General features: G+C 54.7%; 1 protein-coding gene across 2 annotated transcripts in view; it reads left to right on the top strand.

Annotated features, from left to right (window-relative positions):
* STAT5B (signal transducer and activator of transcription 5B) overlaps positions 1-15,934 on the top strand; it is a 39,454-nt gene that overhangs the window by 4,839 nt on the left and 18,681 nt on the right. The window contains exon 1 of one of the 2 annotated variants that reach the window (XM_038753513.1): positions 11,035-11,040. The exons of the other annotated variant lie outside the window; for it this stretch is intronic. The gene's annotated coding sequence lies outside the window, so the exon portion shown is untranslated. Of the gene's footprint in view, positions 1-11,034; positions 11,041-15,934 lie in introns of those variants that run through there. 2 annotated transcript variants of the gene reach the window in all.

Genomic DNA, 15,934 nt, shown 5'->3' with positions numbered 1-15,934 from the left:
TCACACCCTCGACTTCCTTGGAAGGTGTCTTTGTGGTTTGGTTTCCTTTTTTCTTCATGGTAATATTGGGGCGGGGGGCTTCCTGTTTGCATTTTCATCACTAGGAGGACATATGCACTAGCCCTGCCACGGGGTCGGCCGCACCTCGAGTCCTCGAGACAGCTCTGGGGGCCCGGGGTTTGTCTGGGCCCTAGGGCAATGACCCGGTCGACTCGCTCCATGGAAACGGTCTGGCCGGCTGAGGAGGCTGCCAAATAGGTGCCCGTCCCTTCCCTTTTTAGGAGCTGGGCAGCCCGGGCCTCCGAGTCCCGCCCTGAACCTGAGGCTGGGTACCCGACAGGGAGGCTGGAGGCCCTGGGCCCACTTGCTGATGTGCTTCTTGGTCTTGGGACACTTGGTGAGCTGCTTCTTGTCCTCAGTGGGTGGGTGGTGCCGCCCTTGTTTGGAGTGGTTAGGGACCCCCCTCCCCCCTACCCCAGTGCAGTGGGCTTTGCCCTCAGGTTGTGACCCCAGCCCATAGATCACCCCGGGGCTGGGATGGGCAAACACAGCGCAGTATTTCTAGCCTGGCTTCCCCCAGGCCCTGTCCCCTCCCAGCCCCAAGGTTGGGCTTCCCCTTGGGCCCTGCTCTTCGCTCAGGCGACGGTGGACCTAGAATGGGGAACAGGCCGGCCGACCACGCTTTTATTCGCCAGAGCTTCCCGACACCCAGTAGCCTCCCAGAGTCAGAGCAAGCCGTCCGACTGCTCTCCGGGATCGGTTGTCGCCTGGCACCCCCCCACCCCCACCATTTGGGCAGCTGGGAGAGTGACCGGAGTCCCGAGCGGGTGCCAGGGAGGAGTGGCAGAATCAGGCGGGTGGCTGGGACCCCAGGGCGTGTGTCCCGACTTCTCTGCCGCACGCTTTTCCCGATGGCACCCCAGGAGCCCGGTCCCCCTAGGGGAGGGGCGCCCGGACTTTCCAGCTTTTCCGCAGTCTTTGCTCCTTTTTGATCATCGTGGAAAAGAGGACTGTTATCCGAGTGGTTTTGTCGTTCTTCCAAGCGGTAGCCTGCAGAGTCCCATCCTTCCACTGTCTCTCTCTTTCTCTCCACCCCTCTGGGACCTGAACCGAAGACACCAGGCAGAGTGTGTCCTCTGTGGGTTCCCCGCCGTCCAGAGCCCCCCGCCCCGCCGCAACATGGAGGGTCTCTGGGGACTGTTTGGTTCTGGCCCATGGCGCCCTGAGGTTGTCATGCTGACTCATCCTTTCAGTTGCCATTCTAAGGTGCCGGGCCCCACCGCCACCGGGCCTGAAGGTAGAAGTCAGATTCTCAGAAAATGCGTTCACTTTCCTCTCTGCCTCGCCAGAGAAAGGTTGGGGGAGACCAGGGGAAATTTCGTCAGTGATCCAATCAATGCGTGAGCCGCTTGTCGGGATTCATTTAGTGACTAATGCTTTCAGTGGTCACCGGGCCGGGCGCGGGAGCCTGAACGTAGCCTCGACTCCTGGCCGCCCCAGAGCCGTGGGCCAGGAGAGCTGGCGGCTGGGGGATTTCTCTGCCCGGGCCGGGGGAATTCAAGTTCGCACTTAACCACAGACGGTTGTGTCCATGATTTGCATGAAAATGAACTATTTGCCCCAGCCCCCAGCCTCGAGCCCTGCTGGTTGCTGGCCTGTCCGACCGATCCACCTTAGGATGACTGGTCCGCCTTAGGACGTTTGGCAGGCTGGGACCCGGAGTTCGGGACTTGTGCACCGTCCCCCGAAACCCAACTCGGCTGTGGAGAAGCCAAGGAGGCGGGGGGAGCCCAGTTTCTCGCACCGGTGGGCTACCTCTCTGGGACCTCGCCCGAACTTTTTGTTTTACCGGGAGGCAGGCATCACATCGAAGACTCTCCCTCATGAGGGTTGTCAGCGTGTTCTTCCTCGGCCGGCCGGGAGGGAAATGGGGGAATTAGCCACGCTGGCCCTCTCATTGTCTTGGGATCCCGGCAGGCTCTCATCCCAGGTGCCAGGGCCTGTCGCCCGGGAGCTGGATGCGGGGTCCGGATAATTTCCCAGCCCCCTCTGTGGGGTTGTGGGGCCTTTTCGGCTTCACTGAAGCAGCGTGACTCGCGTGTGAGGTGGTGAGGAGAGGGTTCTGGAACTCCATCCATTTGGGCTGGCTCTGAGATTGTTGAGCGAGTGCGATGATGATAACTGTGATATTTGTTAAGAGCTTACTACGTGTGCCAAGCACCGTACTAAGCACTGGGGTAGATACAAGAGAATCAGTTCAGTCAAAGTCCCTGTCCCACGTGGAGCTCACAGTCTAGGTAGAAGGGAGGTAGTGGTGGGTGGGTTGGGGTGTGTGTGGTTTCATTATGACCCCAGCTTGGAACTGGGATCTGTATTTCCACCCTCCTACACTGTTCCCCTTTTTCTCCCCACCCCAATTGGCTACGCTTCCCTGTGGCGAGCCAACTAGGTGTCAGGGCTGGCCCGGGACATATTCAGAGCACAGGACTGTCCCGGAGAAACATCAGGAGTGTTTGGAATGCTAGAAGCAGGCAAAGCTGACTCCATCCCAAACTGCCACACCCGCCCCTCTGGCCAAGCTGGAGTTCCCTGGTTGGGGGGTGGGGAGCGAGGTGCCCGGGTCACGGTCGCCCCGTGCCTTCAGGATGCACGGGAGAGCGATGCCTCGATGATCCCACTGCACATGGCTCACGGTTCCCCTCGGGGTCCTCGAACCAGATTGTGCCTCGAGACATGGTCCCTCACATTGCTGCTGCACTGCGGACTGAGCACCCCCAGGCTCTGGGCTTCCATCTCATCTCGTCGGCTGCAAGATGCTTGGCGGGCTCCGGGAAGGTGCCAAGAGGTGCAGGAGGGAGCTCGAGGGAGAGGCTGGCCAATCGGGGCCTCAAAGGGAGCATCCCTGGCTGGAGGTCTCCATATGATGGCATCGAAGCACAGGCGGGTGGCAACTGGGGTCTCTCTGCGGGCTGTGGAAGCCGTGCTGCGATCTCCGGCCCGACCGGGGCTGCCTCGTCCGCTCCCAGGCAGGAGAGGCCATCGTGGTCCCGGCCGGTTGGCTCCGGTCCAGCTACCGCTCGCCATTCCTCCGCCGTGGTAGGAAAGGACTGGGAATGGGGATGCATTTGGCTTCACACTGGTCAGAGTGCCAACATACTCTCTTCCTCTGGTGCCCTCACCCTCATGTGTAGCAGTGTTAATAATGGCTGTGGCATATTTTTTTTCACGATATTTAAGCACTTACTATGTGCCAAGCACTGTACTCAGTGCTGGGGGAGATACAGCATGGCCTCGTGGGAAGAGCACAGGCTTGGGAGTCAGAGGACGAGGGTTCTAATCCCGGCTCCTCTAATTGCTGCGTGACCTTGGGCAAGTCACTTGACTTCTCTGTGCTTCACTTTCCTCATCTGTAAAATGGGGATTAAGACTGAGCCCCATGTGGGACAGGGCCTGTGTCCAACCTGATTACCCTGTGTCTACCCCAGCGCTTAGAACAGTGCTTGACACATAGTAAGCGCTTCACAAATACCATAATTATTATTATTATCACAAACTAATCAGGTTGGACATAGTCCATGTCCCGTCTGGGGCTCGCAACCTTAATCCCCATTGTATTGATGACATATCTGAGGCACAGAGAAGTGAAATGACTTGCCCGAGGTCTCACAGCAGATGTGTGGCAGAGGAAGGATTAGAACCCACACCCTTCTGACTCCCAGAATTGGACTCTATCCATTAACAGCAGGGCCTAGTGGCAAGAGCACGGGCTTGGGAGCCGGGGGACGTGGTTTCTAATCCCGGCTCCTCTAATTGTCAGCTGTGTGACCTTCGGCAAGTCACTTCACTTTTCTGTGCCTCAGTTACCTCATCTGTAAAATGGGGATTAAGACTGTGAGCCCCACGTGGGACAACCTGATTTCCTTGCATGTACCTCATCACTTAGAACAGTGCTCGGCACACAGTAAGCGCTTAACAAATACCATAATGATAAATTAAGCCACGCTGTGGTTTACCATGTTGCCGTGCGCTGTATTGAGCACCGGGGAAGAGATCAGTTCATCAGGTCGGATCAGTTCACACAGGGCTCACAGTCTAAGCGGGAGGGAGAACAGGTAACCCAGGCACAGGGCAGGAAGATGACTTTCCCTAAATTACATATCAGGTAAGTGTTGGATTTGGGAGTCCCCAGATTCCCAGGCCCGGGCACTTTCCATTGGCCACGACTAATGACAGCTGGCTTCAGAGCCAAGTGGCCCACCCCCAAGCCCTCCCGTCGGGCCTCCGTCAGGCCTGCTTTGGGTCCATTTCTTCAGACGCTGTTTCCAGACTCTATTGTGGGCTTCTGGCGGGGCCCCAGCACGTCTTCCTGGGGAACAGGGGTGAAAACGACTCTTTGCAATCTGCAGCGTTTTTCTGGCCTGTTTTCCAGCACAGATGAGGCGGATGAGGGGGGCTGGTTGGGGAGCCAAGGTGGGACCTGCTGATAAAGCCCCTGCACCGCTGGGGGCCGGAGTCACGTGGCCCCTGCTTCCTGGGCCTGCTTGCCCCAGAGGACTGCCGGGGCCCTGGAATTGGCCTGTTTCTAGGGAGGGGGAGAACTGGGGCTTTGAGCGGTACCCCCGTGGCCGAGCGAGCGGGTCTGGGTTGTTTAAGTCGACTCGTGCCTGCCCGCCCGTCCTACTGCCCGCTGCCTGCCCATGTGCTGGGGATTTGTGGAGTTGGTGGCTCTTTTCCATCCGTGTCTGAGTGGCATGGCTCTCTGAAGATCCCGGGGGCCAATGGTGGGCGTGGGGGTCAGAGGGGAGTGGCTCCGGGCCTACCCGCCGCTGCCACAGCCCCCAAAACGCACTGTCTGAACTTCTCCACCCAGCCAGGCTGGCATCCTTTTTGCAGAAAAGTTCCGGCATCTCCATTCCCTGTGCAGAACCCAAACTATGCTCCCTTTAGTTGTCCCGCCCAGCCCACCCCCCATCACCACCCCCACCTCTGTGTCTCCAGCCGCTTTCCCCTTTCTGTGGGTGGCTGTGGGAGTTGTGGCAGCATGTGGCTCTCTCTTTGTCGTAATTGCATTAGTCACACTCGGTACCTCTTGCGAACATTTACAATGGCATCTGTCTGGGAAGGTTGTCTGTAGACCCCTTCGGGGCGAGCGCCTTTCTCCTGGCTGTGTGTCACCGTCAGTTCCAGGGACGCCCGCCTGGCTGGGACCCCCTCCACCCCTGAGGCGGGATTCCCAGGAACCCGTTTCTGCCTTACCGGAATCGAAGCACCGGGAGCCATTTCACATCATCCTAATTATAACAGTCATTGCTGTGGTGTTTAAGTGCTTACTCTGTGCCAAGCACTGGGCTACATGCCAGGATTGATACGAGCTGATCAGGTCAGACCCAGTCCCCGTCCCTCGTGGGGCTCACGATGTAAGTCGAAGTAGGGGGCCCAGGAGGGGCTTCAGAAGGACAGTCAGGGGCAGATCTTTGTGTGTGGGGGCCACAGCCTTCCCGTCTCCTGGGATGGCGGGATGGGTCAAAGAGGGAGATGGGAGGGATCCGGAGACACCCCCACACTTGGCGCTCTCCAGGTTCACTCTGCGGGCAGAACCCTTTCCCTCCGGGCCTCACCGACGATCCCGCTGTCGACCTCAACACTCCCTCCTCGCCAATTTCCTGCCATTCACCCAGCTAGAATCCTAGGCTCTGGTCCCCACCAGCCGTCTCCGCTGTGTCTATCTTTCGGCGCTGCCTGGATCCCACGGTGTGTTGGTGGCGGCGGCGGTGGCAGCCTGGGCTGGAGGGGAGCCTCTTTCTTTGGCTTCAAGGGATTCTGGAAGGTGGTCCCGGGGTGCAGGTCCCCGGACTACCGTTCCCAGGGCTGCAGGTCGTGGGGCTGGCTGTCATTCCACACCCTGGAGGGGCTAGGTGGCCCTGGAAGGGGGGCGGCGGGGTGGGATCCTTGCTGGGTGAGCATGATGAATAAGGCTGACTCTCCAGCCTGTTTGAGAGCAGAGGGCTTGGGCCCCCCCGGACAGTCTGTTCAGCTGCCTCACTGCCATTCTTAGTCACTTTTCCTCTGAATTCTCATTCCTCGGGTTGCCCACGATCTCCGCTGTCCCCTGGCTGGGCGCGGGGTTCGCTGCTGGCCAAGGCTCCGCGGAGGAAAGTGAGACCCAAGTGCAATGACTGCTGTCTGACTGTCCATCTGGTCTGGGACTTTCATCCCACCTCTCCCTTTTGTCTGCTTGCTTAGTGGTACCTGTTAAGCACTTACTATGTGCCAGGCACTGTACTAAGCACTGGGGAGCTAATCAGGTTGATACAAGTCCTTGTCCCAAGTGGGGCTCACAGGGTGCAGGATTGAATCCCCATTTTACAAATGAGGTAACTGAAGTTAAGCGACTTGCCCAAGGTCGTGCAACAAAACAAATGGCAGAGTCAGAATTAGAACCCAGGTCCTCGGACTCCACAGCCTGTGTTCCTTCAGACTAGCCCATGCTGCCTCCCCTTCCAGGGGGGCGTGCCCCCTGGCCCTCCTGGGGCCTCTTGGGCTGCAGGTTTCATCGATCCAGTCCCTGCTTCCAAAATTGGGGTTCTCAGGATCAGATGGCCATGCCGCCCTACCCCATTTCATGTGCCATCTTGTCCCGTGCTGGGTCTCCTGGGGCTGTTCTCCCCCATCAACCCCCTGAGCTCAGGGCAGGGACCACACTGTCCATTCTCCCATCGGTTTGCAATGGCGACTCACCCTCCGGGTTCTGATGAGGTGTGCCCACCCTCTGGATCCCGGTTGGGCTCGTTCATTCAGTTGTATTTATTGCGTGGTTCCTGTATGCAGAGCACTGGACTAAGCACTTGGGAGAGTACAATATAACAATAAACAGATACATTCCCAGACTACAGTGACCTAGGTGTGCCCACCCTCTGGGTCCCAGTTAGATGTCCAGCACTTAGAACAGTGCTTGGCACATGGTAAGCGCTTAACAAATACTATTATTATTATTATTATTATTATTATTATTATTATTATTATTATTATTATTATTGTTATGTGCCCACCCTCTGGTTCCAGGTATGGGTGTGCCCACGCTGTGGATTCCAGTTAGATGTCCAGCACTTAGAACAGTGCTTGGCACATAGTAAGCATTTAACAAGTACTATTATTATTATTATTGTTATGTGCCCACTCTCTGGTTCCAGGTGTAGGCGGGCCCACCCTCTGGGTCCCAGTTAGATGTCCAGCACTTAGAACAGTGCTTGGCACATAGTAAGCACTTAACAAATATTATTATTATTATTATTATTATTATTATTATTATTATGTGCCCACCCTCTGGTTCCAGGTATAGGTGTGCCCATGCTGTGGATTCCAGTTAGATGTCCAGCACTTAGAACAGTGCTTGGCACATAGTAAGCGCTTAACAAATACTATTATTATTATTATTGTTATGTGCCCACTCTGGTTCCAGGTATAGGCGGGCCCACGCTGTGGATCCCAGTTAGATGTCCAGCACTTAGAACAGTGCTTGGCACATAGTAAGCACTTAACAAATACTATTATTATTATTATTATTATTATTATTGTTATGTGCACACTCTCTGGTTCCAGGTATAGGTGGGCCCACGCTGTGGATCCCAGTTAGATGTCCAGCACTTAGAACAGTGCTTGACACATAGTAAGTGCTTAACAAATACCATTATTATTATTATTATTATTATTATTATTATTATTATTACGTGCCCAACCCCTGGGTCCCGGTGAAATGGGCTCACCACCTGGGCCATTAATTCAGTGGTATTTATTAAGCACTTTATCTGTATGCAGAACACTGTACTAAGCGCTTGGGAAAGTACTGCTCCCACAGTAATAATCCAGAATAGGCTTTTCCCATGCTCTCCTCCTTCGAGCCTGATTATGTGCTGGAAAATTACTGTACCTCAGTTGCCTCTTCTGTAAACAGTCCTGGTGAGGTGTGTGCACCCTCTGGGTCGTGGTGAAGTGGGCCTGCTCTCTGGGGCCTGGTGAGGTGGATTCCCCTCTTCTGCCGGGGAGACACATCTCCTCAGAAACCACAGAGGAGAACCCATAGCACTACTTTCTGGGGACTTTGGGCCAACTGGGGGATGCAGGGAAGGGGAGGGGATTATCTCCAGGGCTCAGTTTGGACCCAAGGGGTGGGAAATCCTTTACAGTTGTTTCTAGAGTGTGGGGGTGGGCGTGGGGGAGGGCAGGAAAGAGGGAGAATCCCTGCCTTCCCCCTCTTTCAGTGGGCCAGGAGGCTGTGAGGGTGGTTGTGGGGCGGCGGTTCCAGAGCTGGCTGGGAGAGGGTCCTCAGTGGCGAGCCCGCCCCGGAGGAAGGCCACCCAGTCGGTCAGACTCCGGGTCCTGGCATCCTGCCAGCGGGGCACCGCTTCTGGAAATCAGGCTGGAGAGATAAAAACTTTCGCCGTTTGATTGTGACGAGCACAGAAGATAATCTTCATAATGAAACCGTGTACCACGAGCCAAATCCGCACTAATGCTCCACGAAAATGGTCCTAATCCCGGGATCCGTTGACTAGACCACGTTGGTCTGTCGGACGCATGCCGGGCCTCGTCGGAGACGGTTGGGCCCTGGCAGGGGCCGACGGGGACCCAGCGACTTTCCTCCTGGCAGTCTGATGGGGTGGGGGTGCGGCGGTTGTGGTTGTGGAGCAGGACGGTGGGACTCGGCAGAAGGCTCCGATTTGGTTGTCCCTGACCCGCTGCTCTAGTGGGGCGGGGAGCGAGGCCGCACCCAGAGGAGGAGCAGCTCTGGCCTGGATGTTGGGGGCCTGGTTAACAGGTTGTCTTCTTGGCACGGGGTGGGGTACAGTGATTGATTGATCGATTGATTGGCAGGGGGCTGGAGGGGAGGGGCGTGGTGATGTACTCGGCGTCTTCCAAGAAAAGCAGCAGGTCTCCAACCCACCCCGCCCCCGTGATGGGGAGTCAGAGGGAGCCCCTCAGCGAGGCTCACTGGGCAGCTGGCCGCGAGGACCCCGGGAGGTGATTAAAGGCTGAAGAGCTGATTTCTAATCTGGATGTCTGCAGGTTTATCCTCTCCATGTCATGCTGATAGGCCTGCTCCCACAGTAATAATCCAGATTAGGCTTTTCCCATGCCCTCCTCCTTCGAGCCTGATTATGTGCTGGAAAATTACTGCTACATTGTTGTCGTCATTTTCCGAGCCCTCCGGATGCTCTGAGCATCAGGTTCTGGTCATTCTGGTCTTCGGGAGGATTGTCTGTCAATAATAATAATGATGGTTATTTGAGTGCTTACTATGTACTAAGCGCTGGGGGGCTACAAGGTGATCAGGTTGTCCCGTGTGGGGCTCGCAGTCTTAATCCCCATTTCACAGATGAGGGAACTGAGGGATGAGGGAACAGATAAGTAGTTGCCCACCTGGGCTCATGCTCCAAAACATAAAAAAGCCAAATTGTCAGGGGGACCCTCCCCCTGTGCAGTCTACTAACCACCTCACCTTTGCCCAGTTTGCTGTTAGGCTCCTGCGAGCTCTTCTGGAGCATAGTGGCCTAGTGGAGCTCAGGCCTGGGTTCTAATTAATTAATTATTTCATTCATTCATTCAGTGTATTTATTGAGCACTTACTGTTTGCAGAGCACTGTACTACGGTTAGATTTGTACATCCTGACTCCACCGCATACCTGCTGCATTACCTTGGGCACTTCACTTAACTTCTCTGTGCCTCAGTTCCCTCGTCTGCACAATGGGGTTTCAAAACCTGTTCTCCCTCCTACTTAGATTGTGAACCCCATGTGGGACCTGATTATTCTGTCCCTACCTCACTGCTTAGAACATAGCACTTAACCGATGCCATCATTATTTTATTTTTATTATTACTGATATAATATTATTAATTATGTAATAATAATAACTAGAGAAGCAGCATGCTGTAGTGGGTAGAGCATGGACCTGGGGATCAGAAGGTCATGGGTTCTCATCCCGGCTCTGTCTCTTGTCTGCTGTGTGATCTCGGGCAAGTCTCTTCACTTCTCTGTACCTCAGTTGCCTCTTCTGTAAAATGGATATTGAGACGGTGTGGCACAGGTACTGTGTCCAAACCAATTTGCTTCAATCAATCAGTCAATCAATCGTATTTATTGAGCGCTTACAGTGTGCAGAGCACTGAACTAAGCGCTTGAGAAGTACAAGTTGGCAACATATAGAGACGGTCCCTACCCAACACTGGGCTCACAGTCATCCACCCCAGCGCTTAGTTCAGTGCCTGGCACAAAGTAAGCGTTTAACAAATACCATAGTAATATTATTATCATCATCATCGTCGTCATCACTCTGTCTTTGGAAATTGTGTCCCTGGAGGGGGAGGGAGACTCCTTCAAGTCCACTGGAGCCATAATGGATCGGGAGCAAGAGGGGCAGCAGTGGCACGCGGGGAAGAAGCCTGCCTCACCTGAAGGAAGAGGGGCAGGAAGTCTGGAAGGGAGGAAAGAGCGGCTCACACAGTGGGGAAGTGGAATGAGAGGCCAGCAAGGAGCAGAGTGGGGAGGTGCCGAGGGAGGGAATGGCGCAAACGGTATTGGGGCTACTGTCCTTCCTGCCTTCAGCCTCTCCCCTCCTCAGGTTGCAAAAGTCAGCTTCCTGAAGTGCCAACTGGAGAAGGAGGAGGAATCAATCAATCAGTGGTATTTACTGAGCGCTTACTCTGTGCAGATCACCGTATTGAGCGCTTGGGAAAGTACAATACAACAGAGTTGATAGATTCCCTACCCACAACGAATGTAATAGGAGCAGTAGCACCAACATTTATTGAGTCGATGAGCACCCACTCGGTGTGGTGCTCGGAAAGCACAGAATAACGAAGTCAAGAGATCCCTGGCCACAAGGAGTTTCCAGTCTAACAGGGGAGGCAGACACAAAACCATCTGCGACTCGAGTGGTCCGAAGAAACAATCAAGTCCATGTATATCAAGATGTGCTCAGGAGCGGGTATGTTAGTTCAGAAATGGTCAAGTTGGCCAGTTGCTGGAGGATCGGTGCGGGGAGGTGGGATTTAGGCGGAGGGACTGGGATGTGGGGAGATCCCGGGTCCGCCTGATGGTGGGAAAGGGGGGCGTTCTCGGATCGGAGTCAGGGAGCTGCAGGAGAGTGGAGTGGGAGGTACAGCTAAAAGGTCATCTTGGGAGGAATGAAGACGGCGAAGAGAGCAGAGAAGTCAGCCAGGGTAGGATGGTGGAGCCCCCTCCCACCCCCAGCCCCCTCCTCAGATGCCCTGGAGGGCTCCCCATCACTTCTATCCTGACCAGGGCAAGCCAGCCCCAGCCTATTCCTCCGCTTTCCTGCCCGTGCTTTTCTCCTGCTCCTCCCAAGTAAACCCGTGTCCTTCACTCTTGGCTTACCACTGCCATCCCAGAGCTCAGGCCTATCTCATCTGGATTGCCCTCTCCCCTCGGCTTCACCAGACTTTGCCCCTTCCCCGGCTTTAAAGGCTAATAGTGCTTGGCACATGGTAAGTGCTTAACAAATACCATCATCATGATAATAATGATGGTGTTTATTAAGTCCTTTCTGTGTGCTGAACACTGTACTAAGCTCTGAGGTAGATACAAGTTAATCAAGTGGGGCACAGTTTCTGTCTCACATGGGGCTCATTTAATTTCCTTTTATTACTATTGTTGGTAATCGCCTACTATGTGCCAAACACTCTTTTAAGTGCTGGGGTAGATAGCAGGTTAATGAGGTTAGACACAGTGTCTGTCCCACATGGGGCTCACAGTCCCCATTTTATAGATGAGGTAAAAGAGGCCCGGAGAAGTGATTTACCCAAGCTCACACAGCAGACACGTGGCAGTTGGGATTAGAACCCAGGTCTTCTGATTACCATCATCATCATCAATCGTATTTATTGAGCGCTTACTATGTGCAGAGCACTGTACTAAGCGCTTGGGAAGTACAAATTGGCAACATATAGAGACAGTCCCTACCCAACAGTGGGCTCACAGTCTAAAAGGGGGAGACAGAGAACAAAACCAAACATACTAACAAAATAAAATAAATAGAATAGCTATGTACAAGCAAAATAAATAAATAAATAAATAAATTACCAGGCCCGAGTACTTTCCACTAAGCCATACTGTTTCTCTACAGAGGTTTAAACCAGCTAGGAGGGAATAAAGTAAGGTCTGGGTTGGGCATCACTCGGTTGGGAAGGAGAACAGTAACTCTGTTACATTGAACAAGCATTCTCCCAAGTGCTTAGTACAGTGTGAAGCAGCGTGGCTCAATGGAAAGAGCACGGGCTTTGGAGTCAGAGGTCATGGGTTCAAATCCCGGCTCCGCCAATTGTCAGCTGTGTGACTTTGGGCAAGTCACTTCACTTCTCTGGGCCTCAGTGACCTCATCTGTAAAACGGGGATGAAGACTGGGAGCCCCACGTGGGACAACCCGATCACCTTGTAACCTCCCCAGCGCTTAGAACAGTGCTTTGCACATAGTAAGCGCTTAATAAATGCCATCATTATTATTATCACAGTGCAGTAAGTGTTCAAAAAATATGTTTGATGCCAAAAAAGCCATCTCCTCCAGGAGGCCTTCCCTGGTGAGCTCCTCCTCCTTCCCATTCACTCCCTGCCGAGGCACCACAAAACTCCCGTCTGGAGTGTCTCTCCCTCCAAACTGCTACAATGTTAATCCAAGCTTTTATCCTACCCTGCCTTGATAACTGTATCAGCCTCCTTGCTGACCGCCCTGCCTCCTGTCCCTCCTCACTCAAGTCCATACTTCACTCTGCCGACCAGATCATTTTTCTAAAAAAAAAAGTTCAGTCCATGTTTACCCACTCCTCCAGACCCTCCTGTGGTTGCCCATCCACCTCTGCATCAAACAGAAACTCCTTACATTGGCTTTAAAGCACTCAATCACCTTGCCCCCTCCAACCTTACCTCCCTGATTTCCCACTACAACCCACAGACTTCATTCCTCTGGTGCCAACCTACTCACTGTACCCCGATCTCGTCTATTTCGCCGCCGCCTTCATGCCCACGTCCTGCCTCTGGCCTGGGACATCCTCTCTCTTCCTATCCAACAGACAATTATTCACTCCACCTTCAAAGCCTTATTGAAGGCATGTCTCCTCCAAGAGGTCTTCCCTACCTAAGCCCTCATTTCCTCTTTTCCCACTCGCTTCTGCGTTACCCTGATTTGCTTCTTTTATTCACACCCGCCCCATAGCACTTATACAATATCTGGAATTTATTTATTTATATTAATGTCTGTCTCCCCTTCCAGACTGTAAGTTCATTGTGGGCAGAGAATGTGTCTGTAATATTGTACTCTCTCAAGCTCTTAGTAGAGTGCTCTGCTCTCAGGAAGCGCTCAGTAAATATGATTGATTGGTTGATTGATGCATCCCTTGGCCCCTTTAGACTGGTAGCCCCTCCAGGGCCGAGACCAAACATCCTCCGACTGCCCGAATGGCGCTAGGTGCCCAAATCTAGTCAGGTTGGCAGGAGGTGCCAATCCAGGTCTGACGATTCGGGGTCAGGGTTGGTGCTGGGACACTAAGAGCCTGAAGCTGTAAGTCTCTAGATTGCAAGCTCATTGTGGGCGGGGAACGTGTCTGTTTATTGTTATATTGTGCTCTCCCTGGCGTTTAGTACAGTGCTCTGCGTACAGTTAGCTCTCAATAAATACAGTTGATTGAGGCTGAAGCAGAGAGGAGCCTGGCAAATGGCCACAGGTGGCATCTGAGGTTGGAGTTGGGGTTGGACCCTGGGGGAAAGGGTTGTGACCTAGTGGATAGAGCACAGGCCTGAGTCAGAAGGGCCTAATAATAATAATAATAATGGTGGCATTTATTAAGCACTTACTTTGTGCAAAGCACTGTTCTAAGCGCTGGGGAATCTACAAGGTGATCAGGTTGTCCCATGGGGGCTCACAGTCTTAATCCCCATTTTACAGATGAGGTAACTGAGGCACAGAGAAGTTAAGTGACTTGCCCAGAGTCACACAGCTGACAATTGGCGGAGCTGGGATTTGAACCGATGACCTCAGACTCCAAAGCCCATGCTCTTTCCACTGAGCCACACTGCTTCTCTGTCTTCTAATCCTGGCTCTGCCATTTATCTGCTGTGTGACCTTAGGCAAGTCACGTAACTTCTCTGGGCCTCTGCTACCTCATCTGTAAAGTGGGATTAAGAGTGTGAACCCTATGTGGGAAAGGGACTGTGTTCAACCTGATTAACATGTGTCCACCCCAATGCTTAGAACAATGCTTGGCACATAGTGAGCGCTTAACAAGTACCATAATTATTATTATTATTTTGGAAACCCAGTGCCTGTCTGACCTATGCTTTCCTGTGGCCATTGTGAGAGGCCCATCCGGGCTCACTTCTCTCCCCGTTGGGGCCGGCTAGATAGAGCTCCCCAAGACCAGGTTCAGGCGACTGGAAACCGCTGGAAGGCAGGGAGGGCCTCTCTACTTCTGCCTGTTCCCTCAGGGCCTGAACCCATCCCCTAGCAGGCCCTCCCTCTGGGTGCCCACTTGGTAATGTCAGTCAATCTCTGTTGAATGAACACGGGGCCAGGGGGGATTGTCACCCAAAGGGATTTAGAGCACGCCCTTGTCCCTCTCGTCCCCCCTCACACCCTGCCCGCCACCCCTGGGACCTTGGGTGCGAATTCACATCTCCTCCCTGCCCCCCGCCCCTGCAACTCTGACCGCCTTCCCGTCTGAGGGTCTTTCCGTCTGGCAGCTCAGCTTGTTCGTCCCCAGTCCCCCCCCCGCCGCAAGGAATTAACTAAGTATGAGTGGGGTGGGCTTTCCAAGCTGCCCTCCCTAGTGTGGATGCTGGCTCCCTCCCCACCCACCTCGGCAGCTGCTGATTAGTGGCAGCATGTCAGTTTGGCCAGGGTGAAGACAGCTGGGCATGCCAACACTAGGCTTCCATTCGCTGGGATTGCTTCAGAGCTCCTGGGGGTGGGGCAGGGGAGGTAGGGACTGAGCGGCCTCCCTGTGTTCACAGGGACAGAAATAGCCACCCTGCCCCCCGGCCAGTCCGTAGGAGCTCTGCCCAGTCGAGTGTGGGGCTCTGTCCAGTGTCAATCCAAGTCTTACACGTGGCTGGCCCAGATGCCCCCTTGGGACTGTGTTCTGAGGCCCCTGGGTGTGGGGAGGGGGGTGTTGGGCCCCGTGGCCGGGGAGCAGGCCTCCGGGTGCCGTGTGGGTTAGGGTCGGGGCAGTGCCGGCCTCGGTGGGTGGGTGGGTGGGGTGGGGGGAATCGGCCAGGTCCCGCTGATGTTCTGGCGTCTGTGGTGCCAAGGCTGGAGAAAGCATTTGGCCCTTCCCCTGGAAACCTGACCTTGGGCACTTGGCACTTGGACCGTGTGGGCTTGGGTGTGGGGAGCTGGAGATCCGCCCCCCCACCCCACCCCCGGAGTCCACGGGTGAGCGAAGGCTGGCATCTGGCACTGCCGGCCCCGGCCCCCGCCGCCCGAGACCTTTCACAAGGCTGGGGCCTCGACCCGTGGTCCTTGTCCCCAAACTCTCCCTGGCACATTGCACAACTACACGACTTGAGGGGGCGCGGAGGCAGCTGGGTGCCCCCCCAACTCCTCCCTCACAGTCCAGCTAGCACCTTGAGCAGCAAGCTGGGCCACCCACCCCAGTCCCCTTCATCCCAGCCCCACCCCCCTCCCCCGGGCGCCCTACTTTAACCCAGCCGGCTATGCCGAGGTCTGCTTTGAGTAGATCTGGCTCTGCTTAGGGGCCAGGGTTTGAATTGTGTAATCTCTTCCCAGTGGTCACTGCCCGCAGTAGCTGGCCCTTCTCCCCACCCAGCCTCCAGGATGGCCGGCACACCAGGGACCCAGGCACTCCTGGCCACTGACTCAAGTTTCAGGAGGAAGGCCGGGGGGCCTCGGGACAAGAGCATAAGATTTT

This window comes from Tachyglossus aculeatus, chromosome 11 (genome assembly GCF_015852505.1).
Source record: "Tachyglossus aculeatus isolate mTacAcu1 chromosome 11, mTacAcu1.pri, whole genome shotgun sequence".
In the NCBI taxonomy this organism is placed as follows: domain Eukaryota; kingdom Metazoa; phylum Chordata; class Mammalia; order Monotremata; family Tachyglossidae; genus Tachyglossus; species Tachyglossus aculeatus.
Note: the sequence above shows the minus strand (reverse complement) of the source record. Positions and strands in the feature narration are given on the sequence as shown.